Source organism: Pinus tabuliformis, chromosome 2_2 (assembly GCF_031772625.1).
Source record: "Pinus tabuliformis cultivar Carrire ecotype Pingquan chromosome 2_2, CPIR1, whole genome shotgun sequence".
In the NCBI taxonomy this organism is placed as follows: Eukaryota; Viridiplantae; Streptophyta; class Pinopsida; order Pinales; family Pinaceae; genus Pinus; species Pinus tabuliformis.
Window position 1 is genome coordinate 1,157,880,483 of NC_142300.1, and position 18,450 is coordinate 1,157,898,932.

General features: G+C 39.0%; 1 protein-coding gene across 3 annotated transcripts in view; it reads left to right on the forward strand.

The window, feature by feature from the left end:
* LOC149197534 (pentatricopeptide repeat-containing protein At2g27610-like) overlaps window positions 1-13,521 on the forward strand; it is a 35,814-nt gene extending 22,293 nt beyond the window's left edge. The window contains exons 4-5 of one of the 3 annotated variants that reach the window (XM_089405873.1): window positions 11,627-11,880; window positions 11,975-13,521. The gene's annotated coding sequence lies outside the window, so the exon portion shown is untranslated. Of the gene's footprint in view, window positions 1-11,626 lie in introns of all 3 variants that reach the window. The other 2 variants (XM_089405874.1, XM_089405872.1) reach the window with 2 other exon arrangements.
* Window positions 13,522-18,450: the final 4,929 nt, after the last annotated feature.

An 18,450-nucleotide genomic window follows, 5' to 3' on the forward strand; every position in this document is an offset into this window, starting at 1 on the left:
GATATACTCCAGGAACAAAGCCTAGATGAAGAACAAATAAATCCGACCATATCTTGTAATGCATTGGCAGGAATTACCACTCCTCAAACCATCAAGATAGAAGGACAAATCAAGAAGAAAAAGGTAATAGTGTTGATTGATTCAGGAAGCACCCACAATTTTATTCATTGTAGGGTAGCAAAAGAATTGAATTGCTTCCTATATCCAGCACCAGAGTGTCAAGTGATGATTGCAAATGGAGGAACAATAAATTGCTCTGGAAAGTGCCATAATATCAAGCTATCCATGGGAGAATATGTATTGACTAGCCCAATGCTTTCCATTCCAATGGGAGGTGCTGATGTTGTACTAGGAGTCCAATGGCTACAATCCTTGGGTACAATAGCTTTTAATTTTCAAGAACTTTTCATCAAATTTTCTACGGAAGGAAAGGAAGTTGAATTAAGGGGTATTGCAGGGAAACCAGGAAAGATAATCAGCTCTAATGGTATGACAAAGCTTCTAAAAAAGGAGCAAAGGGGTGTAATTGCACAATTATGTTCGCTAGATGTTTCCACATTGGAATCATCTATTTCTCCAGATCTCCAAAAAGTCCTGGACAATCATTCCAAGGTATTTGAGACTCCCAAAGGTCTCCCACCTATGCGTGATCATGATCATGCTATTCATCTGATTCCAGGAAGTGTTCCTCCAAACATCAGGCCGTACAGATATCCCTATGTCCAAAAAAGTGAAATTGAACGTATGGTTGCAGAAATGCTAGAGGCTGGTATAATTCAACCGAGTCAAAGTTCTTTCTCTGCTCCAGTAGTATTGGTGCACAAGAAGGATGGATCATGGCGCATGTGTCCGGATTATAGGGAGCTCAACAAGCTCACTATTAAAGATAAGTTCCCCATTCCTGTCATTGATGAATTACTGGATGAATTGCATGGATCAATTTACTTCACCAAGTTGGATCTTCGTTCAGGATATCATCAAATCAGAATGAAGATTGAAGACATTCCGAAAACGGCATTTAGAACTCATGAGGGTCATTATGAATTTTTGGTCATGCCTTTTGGCCTTACCAATGCACCTTCAACATTTCAAGGTTTGATGAATTCAATTTTCAAACCATTCCTTAGAAAATTTGTGTTAGTATTTTTTGATGATATACTAATCTACAGCAAGTCTTGGAAGGATCATGTTGAACATGTTGACAAGGTGCTACAACTATTGGAGGAGAAACAATTATATGCAAAAAGATCCAAATGTTTCTTTGGAGTCCAGGAGGTGGAATATTTGGGTCATATTGTATCTCATGAAGGAGTTAAGGTAGACCCTAGCAAAATTAAAGCCATTAAGGAATGGAAAATCCCCACATCCATAAAGCATCTGCGAGGATTTCTTGGGTTGACAGGGTATTATCGCAAGTTTGTTAAGAATTATGGGAGAATAGCAGCACCTCTAACAACATTATTGAAGAAAGATGCATTTTCATGGACTTCGGAAGCAACAAAGGCCTTTGAACATCTTAAAGAGGCAATGTGCCAAGCACCGGTCTTAGCTACACCGGACTTCACAAAAACCTTTATTGTGGAATGTGATGCTTCAGGAAATGGAATTGGTGCTGTTCTAATGCAAGATGAAAGACCCATTGCTTTTGAAAGTCGTCCAATCAAGGGAAAGTTTTTAAGCAAAGCTATTTATGAGAAGGAAATGTTGGCAATACTCCATGCACTTAAGAAATGGCGACCCTACCTAATGGGAAGACACTTCAAGGTAAAAACGGATCATGATAGCCTTAAATACTTTTTAGAACAAAGATTATCCTCTGAAGAGCAACAAAAGTGGGTCACAAAGATGTTGGGTTATGACTTTGAAATCATCTACAAAAAAGGGAAGCAAAATGTGGTGGCAGATGCACTCTCAAGAAAGGATGAGGATGTGGAAGCATTGTTGTGCGCCATTTCTATTATCCAACCAGATTGGATAAATGAAGCAAGGGAGGAATGGAAGAATGACGAAGAAGTGTGGGCACTTATTCGAAAGCTACAACAAGATTCCAGTACGTCTGATACATTTAGCTGGAAAAATGATTCGTTATGGTACAAAGATCGCTTATACCTCTGTAAGAATTCCCAGCTAAAACAAAAGATTCTTATGGAATTGCACACTTCTCCCTTAGGAGGGCACTCAGGATTTTTAAAAACTTACCACAGGGTTAAGAAGGAATTTTTTTGGGATGGCCTTAAATCAGATATTCAAAAGTTTGTGGCGGAATGTTTGGTTTGCCAACAAAATAAAGTTGAAACAATTAAGACACCGGGTCTATTACAACCTTTATCCATTCCAAGCCAACGTTGGGAGGAGGTTTCAATGGATTTTATCACAGGTTTACCCAAGTCTGAGGGAAAGAGTGTCATCATGGTGGTAGTTGACAGACTTACCAAGTATGCACACTTTTGTGCATTATCACATCCATTTAAAGCCAGTACAGTTTCTACTGCATTTATGGAAACAATTCAAAAGCTACATGGAAACCCAAAGATTATTGTAAGTGACAGAGATCCCATTTTCACTGGAAATTTTTGGACAGAATTATTTTCTTGTCTTGGTACTCAGTTAGCTCATAGCTCATCTTATCATCCTCAATCTGATGGGCAAACTGAGATAGTAAACAAATGTTTGGAAGGATATCTTCGTTGCTTTGTATCTGATAAACAGACACAATGGGTCAAATGGTTGCCTCTGGCTGAATGGTGGTATAACACTTCCTTTCATACAGCAACAAAAATGACCCCATTTATGGCACTTTATGGGTATCAACCACCATCCATCACATCATATTTAAGAGAAAATTCTAAGGTTCAGGCAGTGGAACATCACATCGAACATCAACAACAAGTCCTCCAACTCTTAAAGGATAACCTCGTGTTGGCACAGAATAGAATGAAACAACAGGCAGATCAACATCGCAGTGAAAGAAGTTTTGATGTAGGTGATTGGGTATTCCTACGGCTACAACCATATAAGCAAATGTCCCTCAAGCAAGCTAAGAAGGATAATAAATTATCACCAAAGTATTATGGTCCGTACAAGGTGTTGCAAAAGATTGGTACTATGGCATACAAATTGGAGCTTCCTGCAGCTTCTCGATTGCACCCAGTTTTCCATGTTTCATGTTTAAAGAAGGTTATAGGCGACAAGCTCCCAGTTCAAACAATATTGCCAGAACTTGACGAGGAAGGAAAAATTATATTGGAACCGGAAGCAGTCATAGAAACAAGAACTCGACAGCTACGAAATCGATCAATTTCAGAGTATCTTATCAAGTGGAAGAACTTATCCGCTGAAGATTCCACATGGGAGGATGAGAATTTTATGCAGAAGTATCCAAAACTACTCAAGCGTTGAGGACAACACTTTTTTGAAGGAGAGGGGCATGTTGGGTCCCTATAATACTAGTGATTACCCCATTACTATTGTAGTTATACCCCTTATTTATATTGTTGTGCCCCTATTGCCCCCATATTGTTATTAATGTGCCCATAGAATCCCTCTATTGTTATTTTTGTGGCTTTATATTATTATTGTTAGGTCGGCTGGATTATATTGTGACTCCTTAGACTCCTATATATAGAAAGGAGGTTTTGTCATTTGTATCATCCAAGAATTGTTCATTTATGTAATGTAAAGGAGGTTGCCCCCTCGAAGAGGCTGAATTCTAAGGCGTTGATCTATCTTTTCTATCTTTTCTTGAGCTGGTTTCATAACACTCCCACATCTCATTTGCCGTCTCCTTCTCGACAATGTGTGGCACCACATGATCCTTGACACCATCAAAGATGATGCACTTTGCCCTAGCCATTGCCTCCTCGTACTTGTCATTTTCAGCTGGGTCAACCGGGATCGCTATCGTTTTCAAGGCGAAGTGTTTGATGCAATACCTGTCTAGAATGGACAAGATCCTGGCCTTCCAGACTACGAAGTTTGAAGCTCTGTCCAGTCTATCCTGATCTCTTAGCCCATTCACTGCCATTTCGCTGCTCCTCTTTCGACTCTTTCAAGTCTCTCTACTTCCCGTCTGGAAGTTCTCGGTTTGACTCCCTCTGAGCCTCGATTTCCCTTTTGGAAATCCCTCTGCCAATCCTCGACAACAACTCTCTCCTCCTTGGTCTTGCCCTGTTAGGTACTGTTTTGACCACAGTACCCCACCAGCTTCGCTCCGCAACTTACCCACAGCCTCCTATGCCCCAGCAGTTTGAAGGTTAGAGCCTCTAGGCTCTGCGCAATCCCGACACCGGCACAATCTACACCTCCTGGCCACAACGTCGATCCTTCCTGGCTGAGAAAGATGATTGGGCACTGCGTAGGTCAGGTCTGCTCCTCTCTGCCTCAGCACTGATCCTCCTCCTAGCTCGAACTGATGACGTAGGCTCTCTGCGTCACCCCTTTCTTGCTGCTTTCTGCTAAGAACAACTTCTGTCACTCGGACAACTGTGTTGCTGCTGCTTTGCTCGGCTGATGCTTTCAGTTATCCTGTGATTTGCAACCACGCTCTAATACCATGTTGGAATTTCTAAGTTTATCCCTTAGAAATTCTTCCTGTACTATCTGATTTATTTCTTCCTACTTGTTCAGTTACTTAACAAGTTATTTACCATGTAAATATTGAAAATAAATACAAGTATAGTATCAACACATACAGATCATCAACTGAAAGAAAAAACAAGCACAAGTGACACCGTTGTTTTTGGACTAATGTCCCCGGAAAAACCCAACTTGGGACTGGTGCAGCTATCAGAGGGTTTTATTATTAAGCAGTTTCAGAATACAATCTGGATGTCAGAAATGGCTCACCCAACAGTGAATGCCCTTGGCAGTAGTACCTCTCAGTTTGAGACAGATATTTCGGCTAAATCACCGGAGGAATGATCCCATAGCAACACTGCAACACTTCTGTTGCTCTTTGTCACCCTGATAGGGACTGCGTCACCCTATCCAACTCTCTAGCTCCAATTTGCCCCACGAAATCTCCCAGCGTCAGCCTCTAGGGTCTGCGTCAGCCTCTCTGGCCTAGCGTCAACCTATTTGGCCCAACGTCAGCCTCTCGGGGCTCTGCGTCAGCCTCTAGAGCCTCTGCGTCTCCCACGCTGGCCCTCCTCAGGCTCTGCGCAGCTCCTAGCTGCCTCTGCGTGGCCTCTGGCTGCCTCTGCGTGGCCTCTAGCTGGCTCTGCATCAACCCTCTCTTGGCTTCTGTGCTGATGCTCCCGGTACTATCTCTGCCTCTCTGCTACTGTATTCACTGCCCCTCAGTTGCAACTCTGATCACTCCTTCGATTTTCTCAAGAAGCCCTGCCCCAGAAAATCGAATTCTTGATCAACTTGGTGTATTCTCCAACTGACCCTCAAGCCTCCTCTTATACTTTTCTCGTTGGTTCATCAACGATTGAGATCAAATCTCTAATCAACGGCTAAGATTAGATTTGGCTTGATCCATGACTTTTGGACCAGTCTAACTCAGTTTTATATTAGTTCACATGAATGTTTTATTTTTCTTAAGTTTAGACTTAGGAACTCCATTAAAAATATTAATTATTTTAATATCTCCCAAACTTGTTAGATTCTGCCCAAACCATTTATGGGTCTTGGACATCTCATGTGCTATAGCCTCTCCACCAATTTTCGTGGCTAGAGCACATCCGATGCTACCCGAAATCAACATCTTTTTCGGGTATAGTGAGACATCTCAAGCATACATGGTGTATCTTCCGGGATTCAGGACCATAGTTCTCAGGAGAGATGTGAGATTCTAGGAGGATCACGCTCTGAGAATTTCCTTAGAGCATGAACATATTGCAGTACCTGAGGAGGAGCTACTCGCTCCCAAACATGAGTCACAACCAACACCTCAGAGTCAACCACAACCATAGTCTAGTGGCAAGAGGGTAGTGCAACAGGATTTGCAGTAGGATGAGGAGGAGAAACCAGGCCAAGAGCAGACAGATTAGCCAGAGCCACCCACCATAGGGAGGAAGAAGGCCAAGTGGGCCGAGAGGTTGATTTAGGAGGCTCAGGAGCAGGTTGAGGCTCCTAGCACCATGTTTAGGTAGAGTAAACAACCACAAAGGTACACAAGTTATATGGCACTGATGATAGAGTTGGTGGACATTGAGCCTTCTTCTTATGAGGAGGCAGCTTCTCAGCAGGTTTGGCAGGATGCCATGGTGGAGGAGTATTCCTTTATCATGAAGAATGATGTCTAGGAGGTTGTTCCATGACCTGAGGGGAAATCAGTAGTTTTGGATCCAGGTGGAGTGTGGAGAAGTTCAAGGCTAGGTTTGTGGCCAAGGGCTTCTCACAAATTGAGGGCATAAACTATGAGGAGACTTTTGCCCCAGTAGCACGGTATTCATCCATCAAGACTATTCTGGCACTTGCAACACAGATGGGGTGGAAGATCCACTAGATGGACGTGAAGACAACCTTCCTTAATGGAGTTGTTGAGGAGGAGATCTATATGGAGCAACCAGAGGGGTTTGAGCAGTTCAATAGAGACACATGTGTGCAGGCTGAAGAGAACTCTTTACGGGCTCAAGTAGGCTTCGAGAGCAATGTACACTTGGATTGAGAACTACCTTTGAGGATTAGGCTTCGCTAAGAGTGAGGTGGATGCCAACATGTAATACATCATGGTTGGAGGGCTTCCACTTATTCTAGTTCTCTATGTCGATGATCTTATACTGACTGGAGATGAGAGCTTGATTCAGGATTGCAAGGAGGACTTTGCAAGGGAATTTGAGATGAAGGATATGGGGCTTATGCACTATTTCCTTCGCTTGGAGGTTTGGCAGGTGATGGTGAGATCATTGTGGGGTAGGGCAAGTACACAACAAAGATTCTCCGCAGATTTCATATGTAGGATTACAGGCCCATGGCCACACCTCTAGTCACAAATTGGAGGAAGGTGGATGCTAGCAAAGGAGAGCGAGTGGATCCTACAATATACAAGCAACTCATTGGGTTGTTGATGTACTTGGTCAACACATGACCTGATATTTGTTTTGCAGTCAACCAGTTGAGTCAGTTCATGGTGGAACCGACTAGAGTGCATTGGGTTGCTGCAAGGCATGTGTTGAGATATTGCAAAGGCACAACAGACTGTGGATTGTGGTACATACAAGTTGATGGATTGAGGCTTGAAGGCTTCATAGATGTAGATTGGGCAAGGAACTCCATAGACAAGAAGAGTAATTTATGCGGCATCTTCAACATTGGGTCAACAACAGTTTCTTGGCATAGTAGGAAGCAGAGATCAGTTGCACTTAGTTCAGTAGAGGCCGAGTACATGGCTGCTAGTTATGCAACTTGCAAGGCTATTTGGATGACGAAGTTACTTGTGGGACTTTTCAGACAGAGGATGGAGCCCACCATGATACATTGTGATGATTAGAGTTGCATTAAGCTCTCTAAGAATCTAGCGTTTCATGATCGCTCAAAGCATATCAAGATCCAGTATCACCATCTTAGAGATTGCATGTAGAAGTGGATAGTCAAGCTAACATACATTCCAACTGGGGAGCAGACAATAGACATCTTGACCAAGGCATTGGCAAGAAGTAGTTTTGTTCATCACAAAGATAAGTTGGGAGTTGTACAAAATCCCTTCCTTGCTAAGAGGGAGTGTTGAAATTAGCAAAGGAATGGATTCCTTGATTTGTGCCTTAATTCAAGGAATCAAATTTGTGATCTTCTTAATCATGCACGAGTTCTAGTGATGTGGATGAGTTCAAGAAGCAGTTTGACTAGTGCAAGTTTGTGGAGGACCGAGTTATTTGTTCTCTAGTGTGAGTTAAATTGGGAACTAAATGCTCAAGTGGAGTTAGCCTTCTAAATTTTAGGAGGAACTAGTTAACAACTTGTGTTGACTTTTGTTAACTAGAAAAGCTCTAGTTCAACTTCCTAATTTAGAAACTCACTAACAATAGCCAAATCAAATTGCTTATAAGGAGATCAAAGGCACACTTTGTAATCATTATTCTTGAGCACGAGTTTGTGAGCAAGAGAGCTTGTGGAGGAACGAGCCAAGGTTTCCTTGTGCGAATTATTGTGGAGGGCAATTTCTTCTTGGAGTGCACATAGAAATAGGGAAATTCCCTATTTAATAGGAGCTCAAGCAGCGCTAGGAAATAAGAGGCTATTTCCTTAGGAATTGCGCTAGGAAAGTGGAGCCTCTAGTGTGCATAGGAGGAAGAAGATCAGGGATCAAGCAGGGGTTTCAAGCCTAGGACAGGCAGGAGAATCATTGTATTTTCAGATTGAAACAAGCTTGTATTTGTATGTGATCTATTGCTCAATTTTCCTCAATAAAATTCTGAAGCAAGCGAGGGTTTTCCCAGTTGGGTTCCCTAGAAAATTGTGTTGTTTATTGTGTGAATTTGTGCAATTATTTCTGTTCTATTTCGCTGCTATTTGGTAGAGAAATTCTGTGTCTATGTGAAAAGAAAACTTGTTTTCAGATTGTTCATATTAGCAGATCAGAATTTCGTGGATTTCTACAAGTGATTGGTTCTGTCCTCGTTCAAGCAAGGAAAGAAGGCCGAGATCAAGTGCAAGTCTGCGGTATCTGTCTGAGGCAAGGATCAAACTTTTGTGGTATCTTTCTGAGGTATATACGACCCATTTCTGTGGTACAGGACCAAACTCTTATGAGTTATAGGCTGAATTTTGACCCTTGGAGCAGACCTAGTTCAGACTTGATCGAATTCTTCAAGAGGCATTTTGTAGACAGTTTTGAGGGCTAACTTGGTTTCTTGGTGAGAGGTTGAACTTATGCTGGTCAGTTGTCTATCATCTTGGCTTTGATGTATCTCTTGTTGAATTGTTCTCTAAAGGAAAAGGTTGGCTGGGTTTTTCCCCCTTAGTGGGTTTTCCCAGGGTAAAATCTTCTTGTCTCTTTGTGCATTTGTGATCTCTATTGTTCTACTGTTTATGGTGTTGCATTTCTGAAGTATAATTACTCAATGATCATACTGCTGCACTAAATAACATCTATATCATTGGAAGTAATTGTCATAGTTCAGAAATAAAGTACTTGCATTTATTGTACTGGAAAAATCAATGCTTCTGATGCTTCAGATGCCCTCCAGCAGCTCCCCTATTTTACCCAGAAACTTTGATTTGGATTTTAAGATGTCAGTGCAGAGTGAAAGATTTATTTTGATCAAACTTCAGCAGGTCAGATGCAAACTCCTTTGCTACAGTATGCACATTCCTGCGGGCTCTGGTTGAGCCTTAATAAGGAATTAATTTGGTTAACCCTCTCGCTTCTTGCAGCTCCTTCTCTTTCAAATGTTTCTCCAATGCTTCACCACCTTGGACACTACAGTAAGCAACCCAGTTCATTATGACAGGTGTCTGAATCCTCCCTCTGAGCCGTCTTTCAAAATCAGCTCTAACCACTTTTGCTGACAGTCGCTCTGCTTTCTGGGGGACAAAAGGCCATGCTACTTTAGGAGTCTTCATTTCTTGGGTGGTTGCTCCTGCATAGACTGGAGCTTCCTTTGTCTTCTCCTCTCTTCCCCTTTCTCTCCAACATGTCATTCACCACTTTGGCCTGAAACTCCTCATAGTCCTCAATCAGAGTGTAATCTGCCATTTCTCTAAGGCGAAGACAAAAACCAGGGATGGATATGCTGAGAGGAGAAATCTGAAGACAGAGCGCTGCAGGGCAGAGTCCAAATAGAACAATGAGAATCTCTGTACACACTTCCTGCTAAAGCAGGGTACCAAGTCAATCCCTGCATTTTTTTGATGAACAAAAGCATGGAAAGATGCTCGATAATAGTGCTATTTAGAATTTTAAGGGGATGTGTAATCTTTAATCATTATATTGATCTAGCTTGTCATCAATAATAAATTCTATTCCCTCCATTAGACTAGCATTCTCACCATGGAGGAAGGAGTTGGGACATTCCTTCCTTTTCCAGTAAGTCTATCCCTTTATTAGCCAACCAATCAACTGCCCTCTTCTTGTAACATGGGCAATGGGTAAATTTTATTGATGTGAAACTATTCTTAATTTTGAGAGCTTCCTAAATGATTCCATTCAACCTTCAATGCACCAAAACCCCTTTGTCTGATGCTTTCATGATTATTTCCAGTGAATTGTTTTCTAGAAACTGTTGATGGTTTCCAAAACTTCCCAATGACTGGAAACTATTATTACTTAGTAGTACCTGAAAGATGCTCAACAGTTTTTTATGGTTTTCAGTAGTTTCAAGAAACATCTAGGGAAATTCCCAAGTTTTCTGAAACGACTGGCTGTTTCCAGCAGCTTTTCAATTTTTTGAAAGCTCCAAAATGAAGAAAAAACAAAAAAAGACCCCCAACACTAAACTAAGAGTGCTGCCAGAGTGTAACCATACATGTAAGATAAAGGTCATTTGACATGGAAAAAGTTAAAAACCTCTTCTTAGTTCCAATTTTTCAAAAGAGAGTGGTAGACAGGTTAAAAGAAGAGCACTATAGCAGAGGTTTTAGGCAGACATTGCTTGAAAAATGTTGTCCCTGTTTCTGAAAACTGTTTTCTAGTGTTTCCCAATTTCCTGCAGTTTCCTACAGACTACACCAAAGTTTCCAATACTTTTGGATGCTCGTCATACCCATTTCTGGAGACCTGTTTCCTGTCATTTCCCATTCCCAAAACTCAGGGACACATAGATTCTTCCTGAGTTCCCTTGCACTTCAAGGGTGGTAAAACCTCTTTCAAGGGCCAGTTTTAACCCCTTGATCATTCTTCTGCTTCAGTTACATTATCGGAGTTTTCCCCTAAACCTATATAGTAGAAGTAAAATCTTCCCCGTCTCTTTGCATTCCTTCTCCTCAAGAATTGCCCAGATTCCCTTCAGAAGCTCCATTGAAGATCAGCTTGACTATATTCTTAAGGGTGAGTCTCATTTTCCCTTTACAAACTAACACCAGGTCTGTAAGACCTCTCATGGCATCTCATCCCAGAGCTGATCTGGCCTTTCACACCGGAGCTTAGCACGCTTGTTCTCTGCACAGTTGACAGATTGGATTGATACCCAGCCTGAACTAGAGTCGCATCATGAGATTCCTTTCATTGGCCTTGACTTTTAGGGGAAGATCTGGTCATGTTTCCGAGATGCCTCCTAGGATCATCTAGCTAGGTCCTACCAGCCCAGGTCCCTCCCCAACTGACATCATTAAACAGTGCATCAGGTCCCTCTTCGTAGTTGACTTTGTTGGATACCCCTCCACCTCACCTTCTTCCTCTTCATCCGGTCTTACAGATTTCTAGATACTTTCTTGCACTCTTGGATGTAACATTTAATTCATGTTTTCTTTGGTCATGTTATTTTTTCTTTATGTTTTCAGAGTAATTTAGGGCACCCCTACAAATGGTATCACTGATTGTTTCTTCTAGTCCCATTGACCTTTCTTTTGGTCATTTACTGGACATTAATAAAATTATCTTTTCTTTATCTTATCTATCTTTCTAAATTATGTTGCTCACATTCCCTTTATCAAGGAAATAGTGTATGCATGCTTACTGTTTGCTCCAATGTCTTATTTCTTTGCATGTATTGAGGCATCAGTTTGACTGGCATATTTCCAGGATGGTCAGCATTATTCTCAGTTTCTGCCTGTGGTTGAAACATCTATGACTAAGTAGACACCTACAAACGGTGCTGGGAGAGGGAGAGAACGAAGGGATGTGAAGTTGTCTGTTAAGAAACAGAAACAAGGAGGAGCAATACTGAAGAGAAAACAAGTCAGCATTGCAGAGATTAACAAGACATTTTTGAATTTGCTATGTTAGCCTTGTAGTTCTCTAGACTTGTGACAACTATAATCATCACAGCTCATAAGGTTAGAAAAACTGAAAGTTGAAGTTTGTTGCACGCAGGAACTTTACATTGATTCCTGCTTTAGAATGCTTTTACTGCCGATTTTGAATTTGCAGGGTATATTATTAGCAAATGTGAGAATATCAAGGATGTCTTCTCTAGTTCATTTTTGCCAGCAATTCTAGTCCTTATGGAAGGTTGGCATGCAGACCAGATACTGCAACCAGTAATGATATTGAAGAGAAGCAAGCTGGCACAAGATCATTTTTTCTAGAAGGACTGGTGTTTTTCTGAACAAACTTTTGGACTCTAGAAATGTTCACTAAGAAGACTCCCACGCAGATAGTTTGAGAGGTGAGATTGCATATGTCCCTTTTAAGGAAAATGAGAAATGTCATGAGGTGGAAGTGGGGGTATTGCATTGGGGGAGGATTTTGAACTGGGGATTTCTGTGATTTTCCCCAGCACAACTTGCTTCATATTTCTCTAAGTTGCATTCTGACAATGTGCTTGGTAGAAAGTAAAAAAAGAACACAGGTCCACAGGATTCTGGCAGCTGGGAAGGATGTTGCAGATTCAATAGAAGATGGAAGGTATGGAATATATTTTGATGCAGACTTGATTGAGTTTGGTGTTGCAGGAGAGGTTCTTGGAAAATGGAGGTAAACTCTGAAGTTGTCGTGTCCAAAGTCTCTAATGCTATTAAATAAACTTGATAATGTTCTACAACAGATTGGACCAAACTGTGCAAAGGAAGAGGCTCCTTCATTAGAAAATCTAGTGTCCCATGCTGCAGGAGTTGCCACTGTGAAAGGCAAAGAAGAAGATGAAGTAATTGCCTTTAGTCCCACTGTAATAGAAAAGCATTCAGGATCAACTGCTTCAAATTCACTGCAGAACACTACTGCATCTGCAAGAATTCATAATCTGATTTCACCAGCTGCACCTCAAGAGCCCCAGCAAAAATTCTTCACTTTGCCTCTATTGGAGTTGCCTTTGCAGATTTATGGGTATTCTACATCGTCGGCTGCAAGAACCTCCATTCTTTGTTGGCATATTCAACTCCACATAATGTTTCTAATTTTTTTGGGAGTTTTGCGAGTTCTGTTGATTACTCATCAACTGGTATAGGAATGTCTGTTGTTGGCCTAACCAATTGTCTTAAAAGTTTGGGTATGAAAGGCTACAACATGTTATTTGTGAATTATCATGCAAGTATAACCAGATTTGCATATTTCTATCTATAGAGTGTGTACTCGGCAGATAAAACAACTCAAACCCTATGGTACAGAGACCATAAAGCACTCATTTGAATGGGATGATGAAATTGAAACTTGATCATCATTTTCAAGAGAATGGATCTATGTTCAATTCAGATCTTCCAGCTAGTACTACGAAAAAAGTCAATTTGTTTCCACACATTCAAATTATATTCCTTCTCAATGTTTCTATTTGTAAACTCTGCTTATGAGTGGAGTCTTTGTCAGTACTGCTGTCATTGGCATCCTCAAGTTGCCAGTTTGAGATGATATTTCTTTTACCAAAGTTCAGGGAAACTCCAATCAACCAAAAATATCAGTAGAACCTTGTGATATATTTTGAATTATCATCATGGTCAGTGACTGATATGTTAGGGTACAACAACATCAACATCGACAACCACTAGTATAAATTCCAAGAAGACCATCCCTAAACCAAGCTTTAAAAGGAGACTTGTGAGTAAACCTGTTTGACACTTTGGCTCTCCACCTGGGTTTGATCCTGAACCTTCAAGCCTGCCAGATAGTTCCAATGTTGGGTCAGCATTTTGTACTGCTGGTCCCGGAGCTCCCTTGGTAAGTGAACATATGGTTCAGGGGAATGAACAATCCTAAATAGGTAGATGAATACAGTTGTTTAGATGGATACACACCGTCAAGTGATGATAGAGAAAAGAGTCTCATATATCTCATCCAGGCGATTTTCTTTTGTCCACAATGGATAGTCTAAACTTCTACAAAGTTTCGAGTTCCAGATACCAGGTTCCCAGTATGCAAATGTGACAAGAACAACAGAAGTTGCATTTGAAGCAGCAACAACTAGATGACAAAGCACAATAACAGCCCCAACATCAGAGTCGGTGGCATTTTCCTAAACAACAACAGTCTGTCATCTGGGCAGTTCTTTAGCCGAGATCTGTAGGTTTCTCAAGGTCAGTTTTAATATCAAAATGGTATGTGCTTCAAAAGGATGATAGGATAACCAGGTTCCCAGTATGCAGATGTGACAAGAACAGCAGAAGTTCCATTTGAAGCAGCAGCAACTAGATGACAAAGCACAATAACAGCTGCAACATCAGAGTCGGTGGCGTTTTCCTAACCAACAACAGTCTTTGTCATCTGGGCAGTTCTTTAGCCAAGATCGGTAGGTTTCACAAGGCCAGTTCTAATAACAAAATGTATGTGCTTCAGAAGGATGATAGTTTTGTTGGTTTACTTCATCTGCATTTATACCATGTGTAAATAATATTTATTATATTTGCAACTTTGTTGTTTCCCTTTTCTGAAATTACAAGTAGGCATTGTATTTCTATTTCTTATTAGATTTTTAACTTCTTGCAGCATTTACTAGGCCTTGTTGGCCCTAATTTGTTCTTAGGTTTCCGTACCTAGATTTTAATATTTTCTTTAGGAAAGGGTAGACAGTTCGAGTATCAAATGATAATTGACTGTGTCTTGTTTTGACAGGATGGCATCAGGAGATATTTATTGTGCTGATGAGTACTCAGATAGCTTTGGGCTTGACTCTTGTCTCCTACGAAAACCACATGGCTTGCTTTTGTAGCCTTACTCGAGCTACGGATTTCCATCAATGCCCTATAGTGTTATATCACCACTTCAGTATTAGAATCCAAAATGTAGTAAAGTCACCTTCATATTAAGTGACTTAATAATAAAATGTTATTAATTATAATTTTCATTAATACGAAGTAATTATATCAAGTAGTAGAACTACATGGTGGATGAATAATATAAGGTGATCTACAAATCAGTGGAGATCCATATTAATTCTGGTTCTATTAAGTGCTGAGAGGAATCAAATATCTTTAACTGCAAACCTCTTTTAAAGTGTAAAATTTGAAGAAAGGTTTGCACCTTGAGAGACTTGATCCCTCTCGGTGCTTGATAGGCCCTAGGTTAACATAACTCTATGTTGGTTATCTACATATATCCCGTGTGTCAGTTCCATGCTAAGCATGAAATGAATTACACATAGCCTTCACCTTGAGCAATACGCTAATAAAATGTTCCTTCACCTTGAGCAATACGCTAATAAAATGTTATTAATACAATTTTTCTTTTCATTTGCTTTATACAATATAGACATAGTGTCTCTCTATAAATAAATAGATATTTACATGATTTCTTTGCTATTAATATATATTTTTAAATGTTACATGTGAATTCATTCAAAAAACGCGTATCATGGGAAGGAATTACATGTTTCATTCTTGAACAACACTAATAAAATGTTTTAACCATCATTTTTTTTTTCATTTACTTTATATATTATGTCTCTAATTTTTTTAAATGTTACATGTCAATTCATTCAAAAAATACCTATCATTGGAAAGAATTACACATTTCATTCTTGAACAACACACTAATGAAATGTTTTAACCATCAATTATTTTTTATTTTCATTTACTTGACATATTCTATCGGAATTTACATTGAGTTTTTTTTGTTATTATTATTTTTTTAAATGTTACATAAAACTCCATATTAAACATTGAATGTATTACTAAATCCCCCTCGTACTGTGAATTAGAAAGGACACATTAATGGAATAAGAGCACTCTCTTTCTATATATATGATATTGAAATATTTTATTTACAATGTATCTTGATATTTTAAATTAATTTATTCAAATGGCACATACCAACTCCATATTAAAAAAAATTATTTTTGATTATTTTATATCTCTATATAAAATGTTATATAATTTTTTTTTATTTAATATGACCATTGAAATGATTTATTTATGAGCAACATTAAAAAAATTTGTTATTAATATGATTTTGTCAACTGAACATAAAATGAGTTACAAAGATATAATATCCATATTATTTTAGATATCATATTATGAGTTACAAAAGTATTCTAGTAAGGAAAGAATCACACATCTCCCTCATACTAAAAAGCAATTATTTATCTATATATATATATATACACACACATATACTTTAAAGTTATATAAAATTAAGATGAAAATTGATGTATTATATTTGTGGTTATTTTTGGTTGAATTGAAGTTTTTGTATTACTCAGCAAAACATGGATACATAAATTTTCTAGACTACTGGAGTTTGTGTCTCTTTGCTTATATATATATACATACTTTAAAGTTATATAAAATTAAGATGAAAATTGATGTATTATATTTGTGGTTATTTTTGGTTGAATTGAAGTTTTTGTATTACTCAGCAAAACATGGATACATAAATTTTCTAGACTACTTCTGGAGTTCGTGTCTCTTTGCTCAACATCTCCAATAAAAAAACAGACTCTAAAGCCTTCCTATAAACCCCACCACAAAGGAGACCCACTATAACTAAGTGCCCAGGCTGACGACAAGATTTTTTTACCCCCATCCGGTGCATTGCCAACCAACAAAATATTACAGAATACCCAAATTGACCGACACCTTGCAAATACATAACATAAACGCCAAAGTCGGCACCAAAGGCATTTAGTCAGCATACATTGAAATGCCCACAGGGACATAAATAACCTAGCAGACCCATGAACACACCAGGAAAGGTCAGCCATGATAGAATAGACCATAAACAAAATAAATTGCCCCACAAAAGATAGATAGAAAGACATACATTGGGACAAGACATAGCAACATCAATATTCTGGGCCTTAAAACAAATGCATCAGCGTGTGACAACAAGAAGTAGAAGCAAACCACCAAAAGTTAAAAAAACACAACCTGAGACTCATGCCGTACAGTGAAGCAAAAAAATTCCACAATGAAAAGCCATCCAACTTGATCATTGAACATCATCTGAGGAGAGTGTTGCAGAGACCCTCAAACTAGAACCTAGAGGGTCCATCAAATCTCCACTGTTTGATTCACAAGTGATATGGCCTTCTACATGCGCCAAGCGGGAATCAATCATGTCCAAGCAGAATCATTGGTTTTTGAGCATCTTTTTAACGTCTTCCAAAGATGTGAAGACATTGTATCTCTCTACTTGCTTGCTTTTCAGAGACCCTCAAACTAGAACCTAGAGGGTCCATCAAATCTTCACTATTTGATTCACAAGTGATATGGCCTTCTACATGCGCCAAGCGGGAATCAATCATGTCCAGGGAGAATCATTGGTTTTTGAGCATCTTTTTAATGTCTTCCAAAGATGTGAAGACATTGTATCTCTCTACTTGCTTGTCCGTCAGGACCAGACCCAAGAGGGTTTTTATCTGCCAATGCAAAGCAACTAAGTTCAAGTATTGCTTCTACCTACCCCTAGTGTGACCAAGGTTAAGAACCCATGCTCATTTGTGGTTGATTTTGAAAAAAATTATTATTACTATTTTTTAATTTATTAATATAAATATTAACTTATTATTTTTAAATGTGACCACATCTCCCCATACAAAATGTGACATTTCTCTGCAGAATTGTAAGATATCTCTGTAAACAATAATCATTTTTGATATATATTTTATAATAATATCATATCTTAATATCCTGATTTTAAACAAGATGAAAAAACAAAATTACAGTGAAAAGCGAGTTTCAAAATTTAATTCCAACCAATATTTTTGGAAGGTTTATGTTTATGAGTTTACGGTCGAGAAAAGTTTCACACGGCGAGAAAATATTATGACTATTGTGAAAGAAGAAGAGGCTGCACAGGTAAAATGAAAGACACACAGAGGAAACATTCACAACACACAATAGATGCCCCCCACTAAAACAACAAAAAAATTGTTCACCCCAAGCGGATACTCATGCATTCTGGATACGATTTTCAAAACCTTCGAAGAATTGTTTTCTGTCAGAAACAAATTTGTACTAGTACTTTCCTTGAGCGTGAACGAAACCTATAGACGCAACTCCTCAAATCAAAGAGATCATAGAATATAATGAATTGTTTTGTATATCTACAAAACAATTTTGATGAACACTTGAAGGGTACCATACAACTTAGAGAGCAAATCAAACTTGATAGCTCTAAACTAATATTTATATATGTTAAAAATTGATATGATTCTAACGTTGAATATAATATACAAATCATTCACGTTGAATATAGTATACAAATCATTCAAATATGTTCATGTGTTTTAGAGTGTTGTTGCATTCTCTCTTTTCTATGTTCCACTATTCTAGGTTATTTTTATTGCTATCTTTCATTTGGTTAACAACAATTGATTGGGCTTCTGAACCAGCGGATACTGAACAATGATACAGTATTATTAGTCCCTGCTTAGGGACTATTAGCGATCGATAGAGCGTTGATGGCCTATTAATCTTTTCGTCGACTAAAAATATTTATGTGCATCAAAATTTTAACCAATTTTAACATTAGAAAATAAT